At 40.8% G+C, this 26,850-nt stretch overlaps 1 protein-coding gene across 3 annotated transcripts in view; it reads left to right on the top strand.

Annotated features, from left to right (window-relative positions):
* The window catches only part of col8a2 (collagen, type VIII, alpha 2), a 146,840-nt gene that overhangs the window by 57,342 nt on the left and 62,648 nt on the right, over positions 1-26,850 (top strand). The window contains exon 3 of one of the 3 annotated variants that reach the window (XM_059350020.1): positions 17,756-17,976. The exons of 1 other annotated variant lie outside the window; for it this stretch is intronic. The gene's annotated coding sequence lies outside the window, so the exon portion shown is untranslated. Of the gene's footprint in view, positions 1-17,275; positions 17,977-26,850 lie in introns of those variants that run through there. One more of the 3 variants, XM_059350021.1, reaches the window with a different exon arrangement.

Here is a 26,850-nt window from a genome sequence, read left to right as displayed (position 1 = left end):
TTAGAGTCAACCAAACAGTAATGTTGTGGGCCATAAAACCAAAACAAACAGCTGACAGAAGCTAAAATGCCCTGTAAAGCTGAAGGAAACTGCAGTGTCAGGTGATAATTACCTGTGGGTTCATCACCACAATCGACCACTCTCATGCTACACTTAATCATTTAAGCCTTTAAATTGTAATCATTTTGTGTGACTTAACCATGAAATACGGTTCTTGCTTGACATGTGACAATAAGAAACAAACATTCATGGGGACAAAAAGCTATATTTCCAACACCTGACTCGTGTTAGAAATATCACATATGCACTTGTTTTAAAGGATGGTGTGTTTTCATTTTATGTAGCACTTGTGGATTTTTCTGTTCAGTGCATTTACAGCACAGAAACAGATTTCTCTCCCATATGTAATGCATTGCAGACAGCCGGCCAACTTTGATTAATCAAAGTTTAACCATAGCCTGTTCAACATGGCATTACAGCCCTGTTGTTGAGAGAAATACTGTGTGTGTTATAGCAACTGCAAAACAAAACAACACAACAGCCTTTCTATGCACCTATCCATAATATTTTATGACTTTATTTATTTATGGAAATATAAAACACTTCTTCTCAGGGATTCAGGAGGATCAGATAAGCAAGAATATTTGCCAACCACCAGAATCTGATCCACTCGATTTCCACAAGTGATTTACACCCTTATATTACACAGGAAAGGAAAAGATAGGATCAGCTAATGCTCTCGGTCTCCCCATCCCCGTCTTAATAGCTCCTCAGAGAGGACGAGAGGAAGAGGAAGGAGGAAGAGGGAGCTCAGAGAGGGTGAGAGTGCCACGGGATGTGATTAGGCTGGACCTCCCGTTTATGATTTCTGTATTACAGGCGCTTGGTGCCAGACATTCCCTCCATGGAAGGAATGTCTTCCTAACCAGTTCCATGTGAATGGTTTAGGAGGGAACCACAGCCCACTGGTTGGGTTGAGGGCTCAGCCTTTTAAAACACACACCAAGGGAGAAATATGAGGATGGAGGGCAAGAGGCTGGAGAACAAGAGGGACAAGAGATGATGAACAAAAGGTCAGAGAAGTGTATACCGTACATGCACAGATTAATTTCTCTATATTTGCAGTTTAGTTTGTCCCCAGCTTTCCACTCCAGCTGCTGTGGACATAAATTAACGTAGAGTTACACAATATTAAGTGGTGGTGGGGATTCAAATAAAGTTAGTGATGTGGCTTTAGGTTTCATACAAAACACAGGCTAATATCTTTTCCAGGGTTCCATGACTTCAACTTTATAAGGCAAGAAGCGGAGGAGAAAGAGAGATTAGCCCCAAGCAAAGAAAAGAAAGTGAGTTTATATAAAATATGTTGGCTTTTTATACATGAAATGGTCAAATATTCTGCAACATCTATATAGATTTGATTCAAAGGTCATGCAGTGCAGATATTTGTTTGTTTTTCCATTGCTCTGGTCCTCAATCACCTCGACATCTAGACCCTAAAAAATACTCAGACATTAAACGACATCATAAAAGCCCAGCACACTGCCTGCTTTTAAATCTGAGACTTCATAAATTCCACTGCCTGCATTTGTGACAATTTTACGCAATTGGACTGTAATTGCAACACTAACAAATCATTAATATGCTTTTCAAAAACGTTCTCGCTCTTTAATTCACATTCTGCTTTCTCTTCCCACGAGAAATTGGCCTGGAGAGAACACAAGCTATTTGCATTTTACAGCCCCGGGAGTAGCACAATGTTGGATGCAAAGTGTGAACGTTTGTTTGTCCTGGAATTTTAACTGGGGCTGGATTACTCTCCTGGTGATTTTGGCCACGTGTAACCAAATGATAACAGTGATTATTGTTAAGATCGGCTGCAGACTCGGCGCATGCTGTGCATGGAAATGCAGCAGTTAGAAAGAGGAAAAAATGTTGTAAAGAACAATTATATGGCAACTCAACCAGGCAATTATGTTCAATAAAAAACAAATGCAAAGCCTCAGTCATAACTGTTAATAATGTATGTAATGTCTCATTTCTAATTAGTCTCTTGCATTCCCTCTTGCCTGTTATAATTTCATGCATTTGGACTGCCCACCCTCTTTGTGTCTTTCCTGAACACACACACACACACACAACTGACAGGAGTCATGACCTTGTCCTATACAAGCCGCTGACCTTAGCTCCAACAATAATGTTTATTCGTCTGCCTCAGGAAAGAAAAGACACGCCTTCCGCTAGCAGCTAGTCAAAGCAGGAAATCTAAGAGAGAAGATGTAGATGTCCTGCACATGTCCAAGCATACATCCCTTGCACATAAACACCCATAGGTGTGCAAACAGACAGACACAGGCGTGCAGGGAGACAGGCTGTTTGGAAGGATGTTACTGAAAAACACCGCAAAGGATAAAGACCTTTTCCAGGTCTCCGCTTCAATATGCAACTCTATCACCAGACAAGAAATGTTGATATTGGACAATTCTGCAAAACCCAGGATTACAGTCAAGGATTTTAGCATTCAGTGCCAACGTTTTAATAGTTCTTTCTTCCTGAAATATCTTCACATGGCAGCTGTGATTTGGCAAATAGTGTCAGTATGGCAAATAAACTATTACTGAGGTATTGGTTTAGGTTCACGGGTTAAACAAATTGATTGTGGTCACAGTTAATAAAAGCAAACAGCAATTGCAGGTCTCTGACACATGTCCGGATTACTGAACGAGGCCCGGGGTGCAAAGTGGCAGGGCCCCCCTTGGCTTTCACTTACAAAATGTCACATGAAAAAAAAATGTACCAACCAGGAAGAAACCACAAAGAAACATTAAACAACTACAAAGAGACACAAAAACACTACAATGGGAATCACAATGACTACCAAGAGGGGCAAAGTAATCACAAAGACACACAAAGTGATTACCTATAACACAAAGGAACTTCAAGACAGACTCACAATAGCCACAAAAAGACTCACAACTGCTATGAAGGGGCCATAAAATCACAAAACTGACTTCATAGAAAAAGAAAGGAACTTCAAACAGACACAAGATGACCATAAAGAGACAAAAGATCTACAAAGGAACAGCTGCAAAGAGACACAAAGAAAGCACAAAAAGACTCACAACTACTATGAAAAGGGACAATACAATCGCAAAATACCTATGAAGAAACACAAAGCAAGTTCAAACTATCTCAAAATTACCACAATGACACAAAAAGACTACAAAGTAACCAAAACAGCCCCAAAAAGACACAGAGACTCACAATGACCACAGACACAAAATAACTACAAAGACAACACAAATCAATTAACAAGACACAACATAACTCACAATGACTATTAAAAGGGGCAAAACATTCACAAAGAGATACAAAATGACTACATATTAAACAGACTCAAAATGACCACAAAGAGAGACAAAGAAACCACAAAAAGACTCACAACTGCTATGAAAAGGGGCAATACAATCACAAAATGACCACAAAGATACAAAAAGACTACTAAGTAACCAAAACAGCCCCAAAGAGACACAGAGACTCACAGCGGCGAAAAGGAGCAAACAACCAAAGACACACAATAACTATAAAGATGACACAAAGCAATTAAAAAGAGACACAAGGCAATTCCAAAGAGACACAAAATGAATCAAACAAGACACAAGGCAACTACAAAGAGGCACAAAATGACCACAAAGAAAGACAAAAGCACACAGATATGCAATGACCACAAAGAGACACAAAATGACAACAAATAAATCCAAAAGCACGACAAAATGGAACACAACAACCACAGAATAACTGCTTAATAACTACAAAAAGAGTAAAACTATTTCAAAGAAGAACAAATTGACCACAAAGAAAAAAAAAACAGAGATGAGTAATATAAAGTCTGTGTGTCTTGCTTCTATGAAGGATGAGGTGGTGGTGCCTCTTGCATGTCTGTGCCCTGGGGCCCATTGTCTCATAATCCGCCCATGCTCTGGCAGGATGCAAAATGTACTACATGCCATACCAACACCTAAACCTCCACACCCTTACTTCCCGCCTCGCTACATTAAAGGCACACTTCTTCCACACTTCTAACATTGGTATTGGATGTGAACATAAATCACAGGGATACTGGGCAGCATTAAGATGGCTGCATCTCCATTTACTCCCTTTCCCTTGTGTCTCTTATCACTGTTTATGTGGCACATCTGTGTCAGACTCTTTATCCATCCATGCATGTTGTGCTCTTAATCTAGTAGCACCCTGATCCAAGAAGCTGGTTTTGGTCTTGGTTGCTCACTTGCCACCTCCATGGGTGGTCCTTGCTGCAGTCTTGCTGCTGTGGTGTTTGTACAGTTCAGAGGTCTTTGTTTTTCTGGCATGTCTCTCCATGCTAACCAAAGCCGGAGGCCTGCTGCCTGTTTTCTTTCGCATAGCTACACATCTGCAGGCTTTCGAAGAGAAACTGGGCAAAAAGCAGAAAAACAGAAGGAGGGTGGAGAAGCAGGAAGGCAGAGAAACACGAACGCTCTGCCTTTGAGTTGCCACTTTCTCCCTGTAGGTGTATGTGAGAGTTAGTGGGAGCCCCGCTCCTCTGACATAAAGTGTGGTTTGTTGGCAAAGGCCTGGCACACATGTTGACAGTCTCATTATTTATACTCCGTTTTGACAGCTTGTTTTGTGTAATATACACACACGTATTTCCATCCTCACGCCGCCCTGTCTTCTCAGTTTCACAGGAATAAGTCAACTTAATGAATTTTGTATGAAAAAACAGTGTTTCCCCAAAGGGTGTGTTATGGATTAAACAGTCACTCAGTCACCAGCGCTTTATGGCTAATTCCCCCCACTCTGAACAAGGTCATATTGTTCCCTATTTATACTCCCAGAAGGATCAAAGGCGAAAAATGATCCCTTCCGACAGTTAATATTTCTAAATGTCTCACTGAGGGCCAATTTTGTGTTATTCAAACTGTTCTCCCAGATGCATTTATCGGGACATATTACCCATTCAGAATTTGAAATTCATGATGTGATATCCACAGATCGTGTGCGACCTGAGCCTTGAGACGGTCACTACAGCGCAATTTCTCTGTTCCCTTGTCTTCGGAGGACTGTGGGTGTTGGGACATGTGGAAACAGCTGTTTAGGGAGGAGGTTCCTGCGAGCACCAAGGTCAGGACACATTCGCAAAGCTAGACAGGAAGCCAGGTGGGACAGAACACCAATATACTGTATATTATTGGGAGCGTGTGCGCATTCAGCAGGATGCATTTGTGTACCGTGCCATGCCTTTTTTTCACAGACAGCACTACTGATGACTTAAGCCTCACACTGGGCAAATTTGGCTGTAACACAAAACAAGCAATGCTAGAAAGTTCTCAGAGGTCAGCAAGTGGTCAAGTGAGTAAATTAGTTTGTTATAATAGGACTAAACTTTCAACAGTGTGTTTGAGCGGACTGCAGTGCGCCATTTGCAGTGGGAACATAGAAGCTACTTAGTGTGAGCGCAGAGAGTAAAGGTCAGAGAGAGGATTGCTGCCACTCAAAGGGTCACAACCCAGGTTGTTGTAGTGCCTGCAGAGCAAGACCTACAAACATAACATTGCTGGGAGGTTTGTAGCTTTTAAAATTTCTGAATCAAGTTTTAAGTAACAAAAAGATATGAAATCAACTGAGATATGTGCTTATTGTTTAACCGATTTTCAACCGGCCGGAATGAAATTGACAATACATTTTACACCATCCATCTGACTTTTGCCGGTAAATGAGCGGGTAGCTCTGGGCACTGGCAACATAAAGCAAAGCCAAACATCATTAATTAGGGCCTGTAGGGGCCAGTGCTCGGCCAGGGCCAGGGCCAGGGCCAGGGCAAAGCCCCGAGCACTATTGTTACACTGTGGATTTTTTCTTCTTCCTCTTCCGGACACAATTTCGTCCTGCTACAAATTATATATCAAAACGTGCGGTTTGATCGGGATCGGTGTGCTATTACTTTTCTCTACGGAATACGAATTTTTCGCGAAAAACTGCGCAAAATTTTGCATTGAAGTAAATGGGACGGCCAAAAAAAATGAGCGAAAAAGAACAATAATTGGAGATTTTCAAATGTCTACTTCCCCAGCATTATTTCACATAGAGACTCCATTTAAACTTTAAACAGTAGACACAAGTCTTTTGTATTGGTGTATTAATCTATGTTTTGATAAGTCATATAGTTTTTTATCAATCCCTGTTCAATGACCATGATCATTTCGAGTTATAGTTTGGGCGTAGGACGCACAGATGTGCCACCAACACGCACCAACAGCCCCATTTACTCCCATATTAAAAACGCAGGAAGATTTCTGCAGAAAAACATATAAACAGTTTTTCAGAACGCTCTTCTAAAGCTATTTCTTCATTTTTCTTCACAAAAAACATATGTAGACGTTCAGGAAGAACTCAGGACGCTCAGAGTGAAGTCGAATCAATCATAGGTATTATGGTTTTGCCAAAAATGCTTTCTGTTCAAGGCCAGAAATTCCAATCTGTCCACCTCTGGCTGCTGTCACTGTGCCGGAACATTCTACAGCAGCAGTTAATTATGTTGGTTGATGTAGCCTTTGATCCTTTGATCTATCTCTCACAGAAAGAGAGAACCAGACAGACAGACAGACAGACAGACAGACAGACAGACAGACAGACAGACACAGGTAACTTTATGTGATTACAGACACACACACACACACACACAAACACACACACACACACACACACACACACACACAGGTAACTTCATGTGATTTTAGTTACACACACACACCTCCAGATACACATGCTTCACACACACACACACACACACACACACACACACACACACACACACACACACACACACACACACACACACACACACACATTTTGAGGTTAAAGGGCATAGGCTTGTTGTAGGTGTGCTCCTTGTATATAATATAGTATCATAACATTACTCATATTAATTGTTTGAAATCTCAGAAGAATCTCATCATAGTGTACACACACCGGCAGTAGCCCCCGTGGCCCTTTCAGAATTTCTCCAGAGGAAATTTTCTAGTCTGCATATGCTATCCACAATGCAATGACACAACGCCGGCTGAAAATTGGGAAAGCTTCCTTTCAACTATGAGTTATTTAACCTAATTTATTGTTCACAAACTGTAATGATGAGCATCATAAGTTAAGAAACAACAGTTGTTTCTGACTTGATTTTGCATGACAAATTTTTCATGAGTCCTCCATTTCAACTGTTGGTTCATTCATTATCCTTAACCGCTTATCCGAACTCGGGTTGCCGGGGCTGACACATAGAGACAGAAAACCATTCACGCTCTCATTCACACCTACAGGCAATTTAGAGTCACCAATTAAACCTAAGCTGCGTGTTTTTGGACTGTCAGAGGAAGCTGGAGTACCTGATGAGAACCCACGCAGACATGGGGAGAACATGCAAACTCCACACAGAAGCGAAATATCCACTGATAGAAATGATACAGTGCTACATGTGTGAGTGACTTAATGAGACACAAATAAGTGTTAATAAATAATAAAGAGCTTATTATTACAGCTTTCACAACTGATGTGTGGAACAGCCATTCCAGATTTAGAGATCAGGGTTGGGGCAGGTCTTCCAACTTGAAAATCTGACTTAAAGGGACGTTCCATTTTTACGCCTATGAATTTGGTAATTTCGACTCCCCAGTTTAAATGGAACACACCATAACTTTTCTCAGTCAGCAATAGTTGCTTAGCATGTTGGTTTGGCGTGCTATCTGAAAGTCAACTTTATTATGTTATTATCCAGGAATAATATGCATACTGTGCTGCCAGTTATCCTGACAAAATACTTTAGATTATTATTCAGAGACATCTAACATAGTTTCAACGTGATTGTGGCTGACATGGCTGACTCATTATTTTTGACATATTTATATTTATATTTTATATTCATATATCTCAAGAGCCTTATTGAAGTCAATCCATCACACTGAAAGAATTGACACTTGCTCACTCTCACTCTCACCATGATTGATGAATGATTAGAAGAACATTGTGTCTTTCTGTCAAGTCTCTGTTAAGAGGGAGGTAGCAAGATACAAATTAATAAAACATTTTCACAATGTCACAATGAATTATGCAAATCACCATAAGAAAACATCTTGTCTAGTGTTTGACTCATGACTCATTTACAGTATGATCAAAATCTTCTCCCTTATGGACTCAAAATGTAACTATTGGCACCACAGCATTGCTATCTCTTATATCAAGATAATGAGATAAATAAGCAATGATTATGAGAAAATGGTTTGCTATGTGAAGAATGAATGAGATAACTATGATGTGATCTTGAGATAAAGGTCCTAAACACATTGCAAGCCTTTATTGCTCTGGGCTTCAATACATTGGACGTTAAATATTAAACCTCCCATACTGTGCTGCACTGAGAATGTTATCAAGTTTCAGTACTTGATTCTTGACAGTTAAGACACCCATGAATGAACCCTGCCCATCCTTGGACCACAGTACCAGCCCCTCATATCTATCCGGGGTGGAGATTTGGATGTGCCGCTGAGATCTCTAAACTCCGGCAGTTTACTTTATTTATTCTAACCTGATTGTTTGGGTTTGGGGATTCTGTTGCTACTGCAGTGAAGGAAATTGCTCTCTTGCTTGCTGGTGAAACGGAAAATGTTTTTTAAAAAACTATAACAAAACAAACCTAAATGTTTGTGTTTGCGAAGGATCGTTATTGTCATTGCCCTAACAGGGCTGGCAAGCCAAGACAAGTCTGTCAATGAGCAGGAAAAGACAAAATAGGATCGCTGAATAGCTGGTAGAGAAATAAGCTTATCAGTTGAGTACAGATCTCTGGGTGTGTTGTGTTCAGTAGATTGGCAGGATACTGGTTATGTTAGTGGCCAGGGAAATTACAGTTGCAAAGTGTGTTTGTTTTGGCACCTTTGAGACAGAAAATGAAAGATAAGAAGGAATAATGAAGTTGGTTTCTGGTACATATTAAAAACTCACATTCGCCTAATAGTCTGGAAGCTTGACTTTAAAGGGGACCATTATGCTCATTGCCAGGTTCATACTTGTAGTTTGGGTTTCTCCTAGAACCCCCTCTTCACAAAAAAACTACACAATTAAACATTTTCCAGCAAGAATGTGATCTGAAATTGGGGATAAATTAACAATTTTTGTCATTTATTGTTAGCCTGATGTTAGCATGTAGCTTCATGTAGAAGTGTAATGACAACTAGAAAATTTCCTCTGGGGAAATTCTGAAAGGGCCACGGGGGCTTCTGCCGGTGTGTGTACACTATGATTGAATGCACTTATTGAAAGTCGCTTTGGACATAAGCGTCCGCTAAATGACATGTAATGTAATGTAATGTAATGTAATGTAATGATGAGATTCTTCAGAGTTTTCTAACAATTAATACCAGTTATGTTATGATGCTATATTATATACAAGGAGCACACCTACAACAAGCATTTATTCATACAGCAACCTATGCCCTTTAACCTCAAAATGTGTGTGTGTGTGTGTGTGTGTGTGTGTGTGTGTGTGTGTGTGTGTGTGAAACATGTGTGTCTGGAGGAGTGTGCGCGTTTACGCATGCATTTGTGTGTGTGTGTGTCTGTCTCTCTCTCTCTCTCTCTCTCTGTGCGTGTGTGTGTGTGTGAAGCATGTGTATCTGGAGGAGTGTGCGTGCTTACATGTGTGTGTGCGTGCGTGTATCTGTATCTGTAACTGTAATCACATCAAAGGATCAAAGGCGTTAGGGTCGACCAATCAGAGCAGAGCAATCAACAGAATGAACTGCGCTGTCGAATGTACCGGAACAGTGACAGCAGTTAGAGGGGGACAGACTGGAATTTCTGGCCTCGAACAAAATAATTTTTGGCAAAACCATAATAACTATCATTGATCCGACTTCACTTTGAGCGCCCTGAGTTCTTCCTGAACAGCTACATATGTTTTTTGTGAAGAAACATGAAGAAATAGCTTTATAAGAGCGATCTGAAAAACTGTTAAATATGCTTTTCTAATCTTCCTGCGTTTTTAATATGGGAGTCAATAGGACTGTTGGTGCATGTTGGTGGCGCATCTGTGCGTCCTACACCCAAACTATAACTCTGACAGCTTTACCAGAGGATTGTGAGTGAGAAGACAAAATTTCCTGCATTTCTATTTATAAATTATTTCTGTAGAGTGGAATTTGCAGCCTGGAGCGCAATTTTCAAATTTAGGGTTTGATAATTTTTTCTCTTCCTCTACACTCTGGTGATGATGTCACAGGCTGTGACACGAACATTCCATGCAATACACACTCATTATAATCTCAAAATTTCTCCAAAAATGATCATGGTCATTGAACAGGGATTGATAAAAAAAACTATATGACATATTGAAACATGGATTAATACACCAATACACAAGACTTGTGTCTACTGTTTAAAGTTTAAATGGAGTCTCTAGGTGAAATTATGCCGGAGAAGTAGACGTTTGAAAATCTCCAATTATTGTTCTTTTTCGCTCATTTTTTTTTGGCCGTTCCAATCACTTCAATGGAAAATTTTGACTTACGTCGCGAAAAATTCGGATTCTGCAGAGAAAAGTAATAGCACACCGATCCCGATCAAACCGCATGTTTTGATATGAAATTGTGTCCGGAAGAGGAAGAAGAAAAAATCCACAGTATAACAATAGTGCTCGGGGCAAACTGGCCAATGCTCGGTGCGATTGCCCCGTGGCCCTAATTACACAGTAGCCTATAGTAGTGGAACTTCACTTGAAAAATCATAAATAGAGGCTTCTAAAGCTAAAACTACACAATCAAACATGTTCCAGAGGGAACTTCATCCAAAATTGGGGAGAAATAAACAATATCAGTGACCAAGATTACACGTTAGCCTAACATTAGCATGTAGCAACATGTGGAATGACTATAACTAAGTCTAGTAGTAACACTTTCTGCTGTGAATAATCACCAACAAAAGCTTCTAAACCAAGAACTATATTATCTAGCATGTTATGTAGCATTAGCTATATATAGCAGTGTATGTAGCTACAGTATTGCAAAAATTGCAGTAATGTGTCTGGAAAAGATTTAGAAATCCATCAGGAGCTTAATGTTAGCGCAAACAAAGAGTAGCCTAGAAAAAACTTTTGGAAACATTCAGAACAGTTGGAAACCTGGCCTTTTTGCTCATATTGATTACTTTTACATACATATATTTCATTATTTAATCAGTCATTTTGACCATCTTTAATATGACCACCCAACATAAGACTATAAGGAAAAGTATAATAGGTCCCCTTTAACTCAAAGCCATGAAGCTCTTTTGGATTCCTGCTCCTGCACATGTCCTTCAACCTTGACTTGTGACACAGTACATACAATTTGATGTCTATTCACATATACACACACACACACACAGTTCTCCTGTTTGAGATATAGCAGCACTGTTGTACTCTGGAAACAATTACCAGGCAAATAATCTTCACATTCTTTCATCCCACCACCAGCTCAGCTGATTAGGATATCCACTGGTACACAAGGCTAACCTCAAACACGCTCACACACACACTTGTGCACATTTACTGTACAGTACAGTAGGTGCTCTCGCTCCCGCTTTGGTTACTGACCAACCCTCTTTTCTTTCTCCCACACACACACACACACACACACACCTGACATCTGATTCCCGACTGATGATTAATGACCCTAGAAGTCTTTCAGCAGAGACCACCCAGGGTCAAAATAACCTGCCACAAACACAGAAGCAGTAAAATACCATTCAGTCGGCACTCTTCTATTTACACATGCTGCAGCGTCTCGCGTGTGTGCGTGCACGTAGGTGTGTTTATGTGCCAGAGCAAGAAAAGGTGGACTAGTTACTGGGAAATACTTAAAACATGTGCACCCCTTGCTCCTTTCTTCAATCATTTGTGTGTGTGTGTGTGTGTGTGTGTGTAAAGAAAGTGAAGGGAATTACTGTGTTAACACCTTTCAAAATGCACAACCGCCCTCCTGTTATTCTTCCCTGCAACTCTTCTTCATTTTCATTTTCTTTCTTTTCTCCCCAATCTTCTCTTTCCCCGGTCCAACAGACGGAAGAATTACCCCTCTAATCTCTCCAGAGAGCTTTTTCCCAGGGTGGAAACACTGCCATCCTTTTTCTCTCCACTGTCCCCCCCCCCCTTTTATCAGTGTCAAATGATTACCCGAGGGGAAACTGAGCTCAGCAACAATATGCGTCAGGTTGGCCAGAAGGAGACTGGCCAAAAAACATCTCCTCCTCTACCTGTTCCATCCCTCCCTCCATCCATCCATCCATCCATCCATCCATCCATCCAACACCACTCCCCTCTCACGCCCTCCCATCACCCCACCCACGCTCTCCGCCCCTGTGCCAGCTGAGGTTGCTGGCACAGCCCCAAGCACATCTCAGCCCCCTATTGAAATTTATATCAATTTCAGAGGCCTCGAGTTTTATCCACACTGTGTGAAAAGTCTCCCTCTCCCTCTAGCATTCACTTTCCATTCCTTCCTCTTCTTCTTTAAATCTTTCTTTCCCTTTCTGTCTGTCCTCACCACAACCTTCCCCTTTCCTTCACTTCTGTCCTGCTCCTCAACTATTTATCTCTTTAAATTCCTTTGCCTTTTCCCCTCTTCTTTACCTTCTTCCCTCAGCACCTTTTTTTTCACTCTCCTTAACGGCCCTGTGTAGGCACAGCCTGGTGAATGCCAGGCATTCCTTTGTAAGGTTATAACAGACAAAGGTGGACCACATCACCTGAGAGAAAACGGCCCTTTTTGAATCATCGCCCGAGGGAAAGAGAGGCTGATAGGGAAGAAAAGAAGGAGTATAAAAGAAGGGGAGAAAAGCGAGAGATGCAAGAGAGGAACACCTGTCCTCTGCTGTCCTCGCGTGAACTTTCAACTCTGACCTTTGTTACTTGATATGGATGCCTTGTTTGAATAAAAGGGGCTTAACTGAAGAAAGTGCATTAGGTGTAGGTGCAAACCTTAAATCCAGTATTAAAAAGTGTGGGCTTTTAAAGGGTGTTTGTGTCTCAGAGTAATGAGATTAAACACTGTCAAAACCACATTAGCTTGCGCTATCGACTCAATTACCACCATACAATACTTGACTCAGAGAAAGACCACTAACTCAAGTAAACAAGGTCATACAGCAGCCCAAAAGTTAATTCCAATCAAGCTCACAAACACAAACAACTCCACCCTTCAACACACTTCTACCATTCACACAACCCACTCAAGGAACATACATGCTCAATGAACTCACCCCACCCTAAACACACCACCTTTGAGCAGAACAGACCCCCATACGTTAACACATAGTGGGTTTATGTTTGGTGACGCTGGGTGCGGTGTAGGGTGGAGTGTATCGGTGACGCCAACATGCCCTTCACGGCTTATTTTTGGTCTGTTGATGAACACCAAGGGCAAAGCAGGTCTGTGTGATGCAATGCAACGGTTTTCCAGTCACTTAACGGCCGCTGTTTGTTTTTACTCTTACTAATGGAACGGAGCGAAGGGGAAAAGTGGAGTGAAAAAAGAGAAACTTATGACGACCAGGTGTTTTTTCCCTCTTCTTGGGAATGTTTCACCTTGTAAAAGCAAGCGAGTGGGAGGGGACTTGTGTACAGGGCAGAAGTGAATGGTTTGGGGATTTTTCAAGGGGTGTGTGCTGACCAAAGTGTATGATTGAGAATGAATGTGTGTTGTGTGAGAGTATCAGAGGGTGAGCTGAGAGGAGCCGGAGGCAGAATTCTTCAGTGGAAGTGTAGCATAGCCATGACTGGAAGAGGCGGGGGCTTTTTTTTCGTGTTTGAGTGTGAGCCTCCCCTCACCAATTTTTTGCCACATTGAGCTACAGAAAGGTATTGCTTTTGTGGTAGGGTGTGATCAACAAACATACACACACGCATGCTCATGCGAGACACACACCTGGGGGATGAATGAATGAATGGCAGGCCCTGACAACCACACAGGGCTCTATTGATGACATCATTGCTGGACATCTGGTCACTCCACCCTTTCGATGTTTCAGAGAGCCATTCAGTCAGCTTCCACTGCACTATAGCTCTTTCACAGACATGACGCCCATTGCTTATTTTCTAGTGATTATTCAATTTAGTCAACTCCAGTCATGACTAAATACTTTTCTGATGGCACAATCAACAATTGGTCAGTTTATGCCCTTTTCATCAGTACAATAAGGATATTTCTGAGAATTTGAAAACAATTCCTTCAATGCATGTTTTAAGGTCAGCTCCATCTACATTCTTTTCTGGTTTTGGAAATGGAAATGCCCAATCAATAAGGTTATGAATGATATGCACAGTCGTACTAGCTAAGTGAACATTGGAAATCACAGCACAGAATGTAATGATGTGGACGACATGTTAGTTCAGATCGGAATGTCACACAGTATCACAAATAAATGAAACAACGCCAAAGTAACGTTAGACCAGCAGCTCCCATATCCTACAAGGTAAAATTGTTGTTTTTGTTATAGATTAGATAGATTAGATATAGCATGTTCAGTTCCCTGTCTGAAAAGGCAAGGTAAAGCGCAAAAATATTATAAATAATCCAAATTAAGTTGATCTACTGCTGCCTCGACTCTTGGTCTCAGACATAGTGTATTTGAAGATGGACAACCTGACAGCTCCCTATTAGTGAAGCCAAAACTTCTTGATCGCTTCCTGGTGGCTGGCAGCAGTATGCCTCTTCATGTTAGCGGATAGGACATGGACCAAACTTAAAACTCAAAGTACACATCAAATAAATTAGTACCGATGAGCGTATTCTGTCAATTTAGGTAGTTGTCATCACGCTGATGTAGGTTCAAGTTATTGGGTTGGTTTTAATTAGTTATTTGTCGCTTGAAAATAGCAGTAACGGCATGATTGACAGCTCACATTGTGCACTGACTGGGTCAGGTGGGTGTATGGCTGAGAACACATAACTGTGACTCCACTTTTTGTACAATTTGATGAAACCCTACTAGGAAGCTACAGAATTATATTAAAACCTAAAAAGAAAAACAGAAATAACATAACCACCCTTTTTAATCACATTTTTATCTTGATATTGATGGAATTTGCCGGACAAGAGAACAAAAGGAACACATAAAAGCCCATCTGCGTCGTAAATTTCACCATAATAACACTGTTCAAACAGCGGGTTCAGTTTAATATAATCGACATTATCCAAATATGCCCTTGTTGAGACATTGCCTCCAGTTCTCGTGCAAGAAAAGGCTGACTTTGGTTCAAATGGTTGGAAGATTACACAGTCTGGGGACGTTTATTGCTCTTCATGAGCAAAACATGAATGAGAAAAGTGCAGCAGGACTGCCAGCTTTTGGTAAATAGATGGAATTTAAACAACAATTGAAGAAATGAATGAGTAGATGCTGCTGAAATGACAGGCCTTTTAATAAATCAGTCCCAACTGGCTCGACGTGATGATGAATAAAACCACAAAAAACTTGGACAAATGTTGGCCTTTTCTTGATTCTCTTTACCTCTCTCTCCTCTCGCTGTAGCATTTCAAGATTGACTTGGAATCTAAGTCTCTATCTGATGTCTAACTCAGCCAATGGCTCAGTCCCAGTAGGACTTTCAGGAAAAGGCTAGGCCAGCTTTCCTTTGGCTCGTCCAATCACAAGCACGGAGCAGCTTTCTCTTCAAGGTCCACTACCAAAGCACAGGGCCAACTAACACAGTGCCAATTTAACACTGAATGCTAAGCCTGTACTGGGCTTACTAAACCACTGTTGGAAGTCACCTGGTGAATGATAAGGAACAACAGTAGTTCATCCAGGTTTTTAGCTAACATCCCAACCATGATTTGCAATTATCCATGTTGATGAGAATTTATGCATTCTCCCTGCAAATGCTTGGCACGTTTTAAATGTAAGGTCTATTTGATACTTGTAATACATCTTGTAGCAGTGAATAGCCAGGCTGTGGTAGCGAAATGTGAACCGGTGTCATTTACTGCTGTGCTTTGGTGATTAACCCCAAGAGAGTGCTGTCATGTAACGATTATACAGAAACAGCAGCGGGTTTTAGGCGACAACACAATGCCTCTTTATGTATAACACTTATCCAGTGTTATGTCTCGTATGGCGATTATGAATTGGCTGTCGGAGCTACAAGGCATGTGAAGAGAGGAGTTTTTGTGGGAGACTTGAGGATTAAAATCTCTGGAGTGTTTGATGCCGACATGTTGGGATTGATTTGATTTGTCGGTTTGCATAGCAAAAGGATAATGGTAAAGGCCTGTTCGATTATGGCATTGAGATCATGATTATTTCACAAAAAGCATCATGTATTTATAGAACTTAAGAAACTTAAAAACTAGAAGTTTTTAGATTTTTTTTTATAAAGGTGAAGTATATTTAATAAATATAGACACATTAAAAATATTTAAAAAATAATTGATAAAATAAATCTGATCAAAATAAATTTTTCATTGACTTTGAAAGCATTTATCCAATTTTAAGAGAAATTTGCCTTTTTTTAACAGAGGAGTTTGTAAATATAACTCTAGCCAAATAAATAATGTAAAAAAATATAAAGATAAATAAACAAAACAAATAATGCATATATACATGTTTAAATAAATAATGTTTAAAAATATATAAATCCATTTGGTATAAAAGTAAATAATATCAACAAAGTATAATGTTATTGCACTGCCACAACATACTGAAAACTACTTAATATATAAAAATATATGAAAATATAAGAAAAAAAAAAGAAACCTACTGAAAACTAGTCGTAGAAACTGCTGTAAAGGAAGACAAAACAAGAGCATCATTGTTAAACTGAACCGGCACAATAATTATTTTATCCTAATTACCTTGTTTTCATTATTGTTACAGGCCAAAAATGATTATTTAAAATTAATTTGGTTTAATTGCCCTGCTGTATAAAGGGCAGGGTGATTTCTGGAGGGTAGGGAGGGAGTGGAGGGAGGCAGAACATGAGCAAGAGACGCCTCTGAATTCCCCCTCTTCTCGTCTCTTTTTCGTTCCCTTCCCTCCTCTTCATCCTACCCCACCCCTCTCTGCGCGGCTGCCACCCCACCCCATCCTGCTCACTCCCCTCCTTCTCAGTGTAGCCAGCCACAGACACTTGCTTTTTGTATGAAGGGGTTTAACCCAATGAACAATCCTGTCTGTCTTTCCCAAAATAAGCCAGTGGGAGAGGGATCGCCGAGTAAGCCAGGGAGATTGGAGCAGCGAGGTGCACAGCCCCTGGTTATAAGTCCTGGAGGTGCTACTTGGACCCACAGCCTTTAGCTCAATATACACTGCCTGCCTGACTGCCTGACTGACTTGACTGACTGACTGACTGAGTCTCACTCCACTGTTACTCACTCTCTCTCCCTCTCCTGTCCTGCTCCCTCGCTTCTTCCCTCCTACTTTCCACCCTAGAGAGTGAGAGCGCACAGATTGGGAAGGTGCTCCTCAGACCTGCGTCTGGACAGCTTGAAGACGGCACAGAGAGGACTTTTCACTTTTCTCTCACTTGCTCTTTCATCCTCGCTCTCAGCTTTGCCATCTCTGCCAGAACACATATGGATTTTTGTTTTTTGTCGGAGGCAGAAAAATAAAAGTTGAACAGACAATTTGCTCCACCTGCAGTTGAAAATAACCAACTTTTAACTTTTTTTTTTCTCTCTGCACTTGTGAGCAGCACTGGACCAATTCAGGGTGCAAACTCTTTGCCCAGGAGGACACCATTCCTCTTTTTTGGCTGCATGTTCACTGAATATCTGATGCCATTGCATCCCATGGGAGACACGCGTGGCTGAAGCAAGGAGGGAGGTAGAAGAGAGACCCACCTGAAGCTCACACCTACCGCTGCCCTTACCCAGTGCCCCCTCCCCTGCCCCTCAACACTCTGAGGAGAGAAAGGTAAGCCCTACCTGCCCTCTGTGGGGCTCTGTTAGCATCCTTGTGTCCTTCCATAGCACGTCTTTTCATTTTTATCACATGTGGCTGCGGCGGCTGAGGCCAAAAGAAACAGGAGGAAAGAACAGGAAAGGAGAAAAAATAAAAATAAAAAACAGACGGAGCAATATCTTAGTCATGGGACTTGCATAATTCTCCTCAGTCCTAAGCTAGTGCACAGAGCTTGCAGATTAAAAAGAACCAGGCAGTTTGTTCAACAAGCTCCAGACATAAAACTGAATGGACGCTCATTACATTCAAGTAAAGTTGTAGCTATGCACCCTCTATTGATCTACTTTGAGTGACATTATCTGTAATCATAGTACACATTTTCCGTGTGTTTTTGCCCTGATAAGTGATGTAATTGATTCAGGTGTAGGGCTGTTGTTGATGCATCCATACTTGCATACATCTAGGAGTTTTCCTGACGATGTTGGAGTGGGCGTGGTGTGTATTCAGAGTGTGTATAGGGGTGGGGCAGTGTGGTAGTGGGATATGTACTGTGGGTTTGGCTCAATAACAGATATTCTGTCTTAAGAGGAGAGGATGGATCTTGTGTATTTGAATGTAACTGCAGCTTGTTTGTGAATCTGAAGAAAGTTCAATTGTGAGAGGAATGTATTAAGGTGAAGGAATCCTGCAAATGGACACATGGTCCTATCATTTTTCTTCTTCTCCTCTCCTCATCCCCCTGTTGCTTCACTCTGTCCATCCACTGTGACGCCTCTGGCAAGCGATGTTGCATTCCATTGTAACGACATCCCTCCGTCGCAAACAGAAAGAGGACAGATAACCGTGACTCTGAGTCCCCAGGTATCCCGCATGACAGGTGAACACAGAGGCAGAGAGATAGAAAGCAAAAATGAAAAGGGGAAAATACCAAGAGGAACACATTAGTGAAGCCTCGAAAATGTGTGCAGAAGTAAAGAGAAGATTCCAAAAGGCATGCTTTGCGATCACATGTGTTTCAGTGCACCAACAGCAGGCTTTCTTAGCAAAGGAAGGAGGGAGACAGAGAGAGAGAGGTGTAGAGGGAGAGTAAGAGAGAAGGGGGGAGAGAGTCTGGAAAAGACAGCGTGCTGGAGTTCTGAACTCCAAAAACATTTGGCATCATCCGTCTTTTTCGCTGGCTTACGGCAAGAAAAGTCAACTGGATATGTACCTGTGTGTGTGCTGGTGCACGTGCAGCCACACATGCATGCTCCTAGGTGACCAAATCTCCGCGAGTATCAAAGTGTGTTACACAATCCTGCAAGGGGAGTGGGTGAATGGATACACACTAAAGCGTGAACTCTGAGGTACAACGGGAGTTCTCAGGTCTGCGAGGCTGCTGGTGAGCAGCAGCAGAAGCAGCAGCAGCGTCTGCTTTACTGTTCAAAGTAGTATTTGCTCATAAAGTTCAGGGCCTGTCATAGATTTAGTGGTTTCCAGTCACCCTCTCTTTGTTTCTATTAAATACCTATAGGTCAGGAGATTTATTTCCCTCTCTGCATCACTCGCTTTTTTGTTTTTACTTGGCCTGGCACATGCATGATGGCAACATTGTGCTGTAACTATGGAAACGCCATGCCACTGAGTGGGACTCAACCGGTCACTTACTTTGGCTACAAGTGTGTTTGTGTGTGCGGTACATTATTTAACCACAACCAACAAACCTCCAACCAGCTGCCCATTCAGGCTTTTGATGCAAAATGCCGAAGCGCGACCAACCGCACACAAACAACAGTCACGCTGATGCACAGCGGCACACATGGCATACTTTATGCCCTGTGCAATACAAACACCTACATGGATTTCCTCACACACACACATTTACACATTTTAAACCAGCTCACGCTGCCAAACCACCTTGCTCATGTAGCGCTGAGACTCTCGCGCTCCACTGCAGTTACTTTATAGGCCAGAACGTGTTGAAGTTGGGACTTTTAAGACTCAACATCAGCTTTCCTTTTTTTTATGTCTTGTTCTGATGTCAAGGTGACAGAACAAGGCCTTCTCTGTAGATCTGTAGACAGAGTTACTCTTACAAATCTCTCACTCTTACTTTATCAAAGAGACACAAGTAGAGTAGATGCCTACTCACACCAGGGATTTAAGAGATTTCCTCCTAAAAGTAAGACTTACTTTAAAAAAGAAGTAATAACTATTTTTTATTAAATCTATATGATCTCACTCTGCCTTGATGAAAATAGATTGAAAATAGTCCAACTTTGTTGCCACAAGGGGGCAGAATACCAGGCAGTTCACTGTTGCACACACAGCCACCAACACATGGCATCTTGTAGTGAAGAGGAAACCTGTTGCTGTACTTCTGACTGCTTTAGTGAATATTTTAAGGTCTTATTACATCTCACAAATCTAATCCTACAATAAATCATTTCGAAACATTTATAATATTCCAGGTAGTATCCTTTTCCTCCTTCATCCTCATTATTTAGAGTTTCTGCAAACTTAGTCCTCTGTCTCTGCAGTCTTCTTTAATAGAGCCAAATGACTAAACTTTCCTGAATTGCAGTCTGAATAAAGTCTTAGTGCATGTTTGTATATGCTTTTACAAATGTGTGTGTGTGTGTGTGTGTGTGTATTAGAGTGCACATGTGCTTCTGTTACTGCAGTCTTATGCCCATGCTAACAGGAAATGAAGGAGAATGCCACTCATTCTCAAGGAAAAGTAAACGCCCACTTATTCCTTCACTTCCCTGGAACCCAAACACCTTCAGAACACACACAGACACACAGACACACAGACACACACACACACACACACACACACACACACACACACACAAATTTCCCTTTTGTTTCATAGGTACTTTACCAAAAAGAGGAAAGGAGTGTGAAAACAGGCCACTTTAATGGCTTCAACAACAAAGACTGTGTTGTCGTTTCAGCCGGAAACCCTGTCTGTAATCACAGCCATACACACACACGCACACACACACACACACACACACGCACACACACACACACAAACTGTACATGCACACACACTCTTCATCATGTATTAGAAAGCATGCTAACTGGTTCCGCTGATATACTGAATGAAGAATTGCAGTGAAGGGCGGTGGAAACAGAATACAGGTCCTGGTCTTAATCAGAGCCTGGACCATAACATTCAAGATTAATAGGCTGGATTTGTTTTTCGGCTAAAAAGGGGAGAAGAAAAAGACAGAGACAGTAAAAGACAGAAACAAACCGCTGCGTGCAGATGCATGAAGATTTGCATCTTGTCTCCCTTTACTTCCCTTCAACCTTGTGTGTTTATGCTCTCTCCTATGCTTGTTTGCACATCACCAGTAGCCACCTTGGCCCGGACCCTCAGCTGATATATGATGAAGTCAGTCAACTATATGGCAGATAGTGAATCTGCACAAACAAACGGCCCTCCAGAGTGGATGGAGCAGCACGTTATTAATCAGGACCTTGTATTGAAGGACATTGTTCTGGCTCTCACTTCTGTAGCCCTGGAGAAACTAGATTCCAACCAATGTGGGATTATTGAGGCCAATACTGATTTTAGACAAAGGAAATTCACCAATTACTGATATTGCTGCCAATGTTTTTTTAACTAGAATGAAAATAGACCTTTTATATGTGAATTTTTCATCACTTTTGCACTAATTTAACTGTGTAAAGGCTCTCAGAAGGTTGCTTTTTGAAACAAATAACTTTATTAAAGAATATTTGACATTATCATACATTATATATGCAATGCATTACATTGTCAATAAAAAAATCAAAAATGTTTTTTTGCATAATAATATTGTATGTTCAATATCATTTATTTATTCTTTTAAATGAAGAATAAATTGAAATAAGACAATAGATAATAAATAAATAGTACTATATGCTCAATATTAGTACATTTCTGACCTTTTTACACAAAGAATAAATAAAAAAAAGTAAAGAAAGAGATACAGAGAGAGATACAGAGACAGAGACAGGGAGAGCGAACAGTGGGGAGGCTTGGCAGACGCCCCTTGTTATTTTTCCTCCGCCTCCCATTGACTCTGTCAGCAGCAGCTCAGTCTTAGCAGGGCCTCCGAGCTCATAGGGTCTTGACAACATGCCCTCTTTAGCTATCAGAGGGAAGTTATCACAGGCACGCTTAGGAGACGGATGCACTTTCAACACTGCATTGCCACTTTTCCCCCTTTCAACATTCCCCTTTTTTCTTGACTTTGTTCCAGTTGTCCCAGCTTGTCCCCTTCCTTCCATCCTCTCCATCATTTTTACTGTTAAAGACTACCTCTTGAATCAAACCCTGACTCCTTACTGGGCTCAAACTAAAACTCCTGCGGTAAAGCACTCTTGTTCTCTAACGTCAGTGAGGCCTGAACAAGGCACAGCAAACCAAGCCACGGACAAAACACGTATTGAGCAATGCTTCCTGGAGTCAAATTTATATTTTTCCAATGGTGTGCCGGAGCCTTTCATGGGAAGGCAGCTTGTGTTTTCAAAGAGAATCCAACAGGAACAAACAGGAATGAGAGCCTCAGCGCTCATCCAGCAACAGTGCTGTTCATAGTTAATGGGATGTGACATCCCGAGTTCTGCCGCTGAGGCTGACTTTTCCCTGCTTCCATGCTGGATACAAGGAAGCAAGAGTTTCCCTGCGTCTCCCGAGGCTGTGTGTAACCTCCATGATCGCCAGTTTTGGTTTTAGGGAGAAAAAAGTTGAATCCATATCACAGAGTGGAGCCAAATTAAGATTGTTTGATGCTTGGTTGGTTCAGGTAGCTCTACAAATGAGCATTAGTGTACAGTACATGCGGGTGGGTTTATTTGCCTTTTGATTTTTTTCCCTGCTTTCCCTCATTCACTGCCCCTTAGTTCACCGTCTGGCGAGAATTTTGTTTGGGGCTTCCAAAAGCAGGACGTTTGGGCCAATTCCTAACAGGGGTCAACTCCTCAGTATAAAACTCACATTATCCCTCGTTTCATCTTGTTACAGACGTTCCTGAGCCAACTGTTTATTTTTATTATTTCGCTTCTGATGCAGGATGGATATATCTCTCTCTGATGGGTCAATATTGAGTAAGGGATTGGAAACAGCTCTTCTGAGACTCTTTGAAAAGCTCCAGACTTTGTTATTGTTCAGTCTGAGCTTGATTTAGACGTGTGCGTAGGTGTTTGTAAAAAGAGAAAAGAGACTGGGGTTATTGTGGCGTTATGGTTCCCTCGGAGCAGGATAATAAAAAGCATTTCATTTCACAGGGCCAGATTTTCTGGAGTAGGAAATGGATGCTTACTAAGTGACACATGTATTGTGCCGTGGAGCCCCCCCTCCTCAATCTTCAGTAGCAGACAGCAACCTAATCTCTACCATCCATCAACAAGTTTTGTTACACCAATTACCTCATTGTTAGACTTGCAACTGTTAAAGGATTAGTTGTCATTTTGAAAAATGCACCTATTTGCTCTTTTTCCGAGTGTTAGATGACAAGATCTATTCCAGTCTATCAGCATTTCCTAATCCCACTGATCAACATGTCCTTGTGAAAGGGTTGCAGTTTTGAATACATGGTGAAAGTTTTGAAATGGAACTACTTAGTTTGGTTTAGGTAGTGTAGAAGTGTAGAAAAAAGATCTTGGTTTGGGTTAAAATTAGTAATTTCGTTACATTAATGAGGTAGAATGTTACACCGTTACATTCAGACCTTAACTTATGTACATAACTTAAATTTATAACCTGACTTTTGGTTTTACAGGGGACACAAACACCATCTCTTGGGTGAATATCCTGCACATGTTTGATCCATCAATCCACCCCAACCTCTCCCCTTTGTGGACTTTGTCACTCTTTATACCAAGCTACCTGACCTCCCCCTTTGCACCTTCTATGGCCAATAGAGGTGGCTGCCTACCAACCAACATCAATAAGGAGCATAATAAGCTGTGCAGCTTCACTGACAAATAAATAGGTTACATATTTATTCAAGCACATTATTTTTCATAGGTAGAGAAAAGAAACGTGGGTGAGGACAGCCTGCACTAATACACGATCACCCATTAAGTTGGAATAAAATATTTTTTACTTCTTTCCATGAAATTATTGTGACAATGTGATTTATTCATGACAAATAAAGTGTATATCTTCTCAAAACTATATTAATCAATCTCTTCCAATCATATTTGAATGAAAATGGAACCACAATTAACAGAGGATTGTGTCTGAAAACAAAACTTTATGGGCGACCGTGTATATAATATAATATAATATAATATAATATAATATAACATAATATAATATAATAGTAATATCCTGACACATTTTAAGTTAAGCTTTTTTGTATGTTGTAGTTACTACTACTGCTTAAACAAACACAATATATTTTGACAGTTAGTGAAGTTTAGAGGTTCTGCTAGGTGAACCTTTTTAAACCTTTAGACAGAATTCCACTAGCTGTTTCCACCTGTTTCCACTCTTTGTTCTAAGCTAATTGACTGCTATCAGTAGCTTCATATTCATCATATTATTATTATTTTAATCTCATCTGACTTGGCAAGAAAGCGAATAAGAGTATGTTAAAAAATGTTAAAATTAGTAGTAAATGTTTAAATTACCAACAAAAATCCTTTCAGCATTTAAGAAAAAAAAATGTAAGCTAATTTTATTGTTGCAGAAAATGGAAATCGGTCAGTATAAAAAACACATTTTTCATAAACATTTATAGCACATTTAAAGCAACATTAATATTCTTTATATTATATTATATCTATTCTTTCTTTCTTTCTTTCTTTCTTTCTTTCTTTCTTTCTTTCTTTCTTTCTTTCTTTCTTTCTTTCTTTCTTTCTTTCTTTCTTTCTTTCTTTCTTTCTTTCTTTCTTTCTTTCTTTGTGTTTCTGTCCAACTGGTGGATTTAAGTCCAATATTCACTCTGGTTTTAGTTCTGTTTTGGTCTTTTCCAACTCCTGAGGGAAATATCAGATTCCTTAACTGCTTAATGGTGGGGGAACAGTCACTACAACTTAATCCAACATATGCTTTAAAAGTTATTAGTGGGAGGTTATGAAACAACCCAAGAATATATAAAAGACAGAAGTTTCCACATCACAAGAGAGTTTTGACATTTTAGCACATAATGTAAATACTGCTGAGCATGATATGAAATGAAAGCACATAACATGGTCAATGCTTCTGATGTCCTTTCATATATCACTCTGCAGTCTTTCTATAGCAGGTGACTACAGGTGCCCATCATATAGCTACATACACATGTGAGCACTCTTTTTTTCTAGTCTTAAACAAACTGGCACATATGCCACTTTCTGTCCAGATAAACACCTCAAATTTAGCTTGGCACAGTGTTTCTCAAAGAGATGGATTTAAGACGACTTATCCCGATGGTGGACCACCCCGGGTTTCTGAGATGTTACTTTTTAAATTTTGCCTCCAATCCTATGTAAAAACAACAAATAAATGAAATTATAAAAAGGGGAAAACACAGGAAGCCATTACAGTATCGCATGATTGTTTAATACAGGGTGCCAGTTCTTTCAGACTTTATGTTTAACTGGCCTGGATTACAGACTTAATCCTTTCTGTTCAGACTTTGAGCCCATTGAGCAACATGTGTTTCATAATGTAACACTCAGAGGCATTAGGCAGCACCCAACACAACCAGCCCTTCAAAGCTTTTCATTTTCGTAATCAGCAGCAAAGTAGTGAAACAATAAAACAAAAAACCGACTTTGTGCCCATTCCAGCTCGTTTGAGGTGATCGCTGCTCTACCGAGCGCCTTCAAAACTCTGTGTGTGTGTGTGTGTGTGTGTGTGTGTGTGTGTGTGTGTGTACTTGGTCTCAACTACAGTTCTCTTGTTTCTGTTTATCCGTACAATATATGTAATACTTCCTGGAGTTAGACAGGAGAGGCAATGCACTTTGGCAGTATTCCTAAGTACTTTAAGAAGCTGTTGAAGAAGAATTATTCCATGCTCACAAGACAGGAAGGGTTGTAACAATTTAGGAGGGATACAAGCCGAGTAGAGTTTCATGGGGAACATTTGAGATGCTGAACAGTGAAGACTAAGATAAACAAACACAAGACTAATTGGATGACAGCCTCACTGTTTGCCTCTTCATCACGCATTTGCTCGGGTTTGTCTGCGGGTAACATAAGTAAGCATGCAAGCAATTACGGAAAGATTATCTTTATAAAAACTGGCATTTCGGTAATTGTCTCCCATCACGATACATAAACATGCACAGTGATGACATTAAATATATTTCTGCAGATCAAATACAATACTCAGCTTGTGCTAAGTCACCCATATGGGCGCAATATTGTCACCTTTTTTTATGTCTGATAACAAGATTAGAGAGATTAGGAAGATTTTGGCTGCAGGAACACAGCTGTAGTTGAAAGCAACACAGACGTGAACTGTCTCACTAAAAGGTCAGATATTTACATGACCTGAGTCGGAATCTGGATTCTCCATAGATGATAGATTGCAGAATGAGCCGATGGAAATAAAACATCTTCTACCTGACGTTAACCATGCAAGTCTGCAATTGTTTGGACAGCGAAAGCTACAGAAGTACAAACCACTTCTGGGAGGATGTTCTTTGGCCAACTAACAAAATACTTAATTAGGGAGGGCTTTGAATCAATTACCACTCACTTTCATGTGGTTTGCAGATGGCTACGCACTCTCTCTCCCCACTTTTCCTGCTCTTTCCTCTAAGAGCCGCCAGCAAAAAAGGCCTGCTGTGTTGCCTCATTGCTAATTTGAACCAGAGAAGTGGTCATTTCCTAACAGTGGGCCCCGACCTGCTCCGCAAGCTGAACCGACAACCAGCCCGACAGAGCCTGAGCTGGACTGCTCCCAAAGCA

The sequence above is a fragment of the Centropristis striata genome, chromosome 14 (assembly GCF_030273125.1).
Source record: "Centropristis striata isolate RG_2023a ecotype Rhode Island chromosome 14, C.striata_1.0, whole genome shotgun sequence".
Classification (NCBI taxonomy): Eukaryota; Metazoa; Chordata; class Actinopteri; order Perciformes; family Serranidae; genus Centropristis; species Centropristis striata.
Note: the sequence above shows the minus strand (reverse complement) of the source record. Positions and strands in the feature narration are given on the sequence as shown.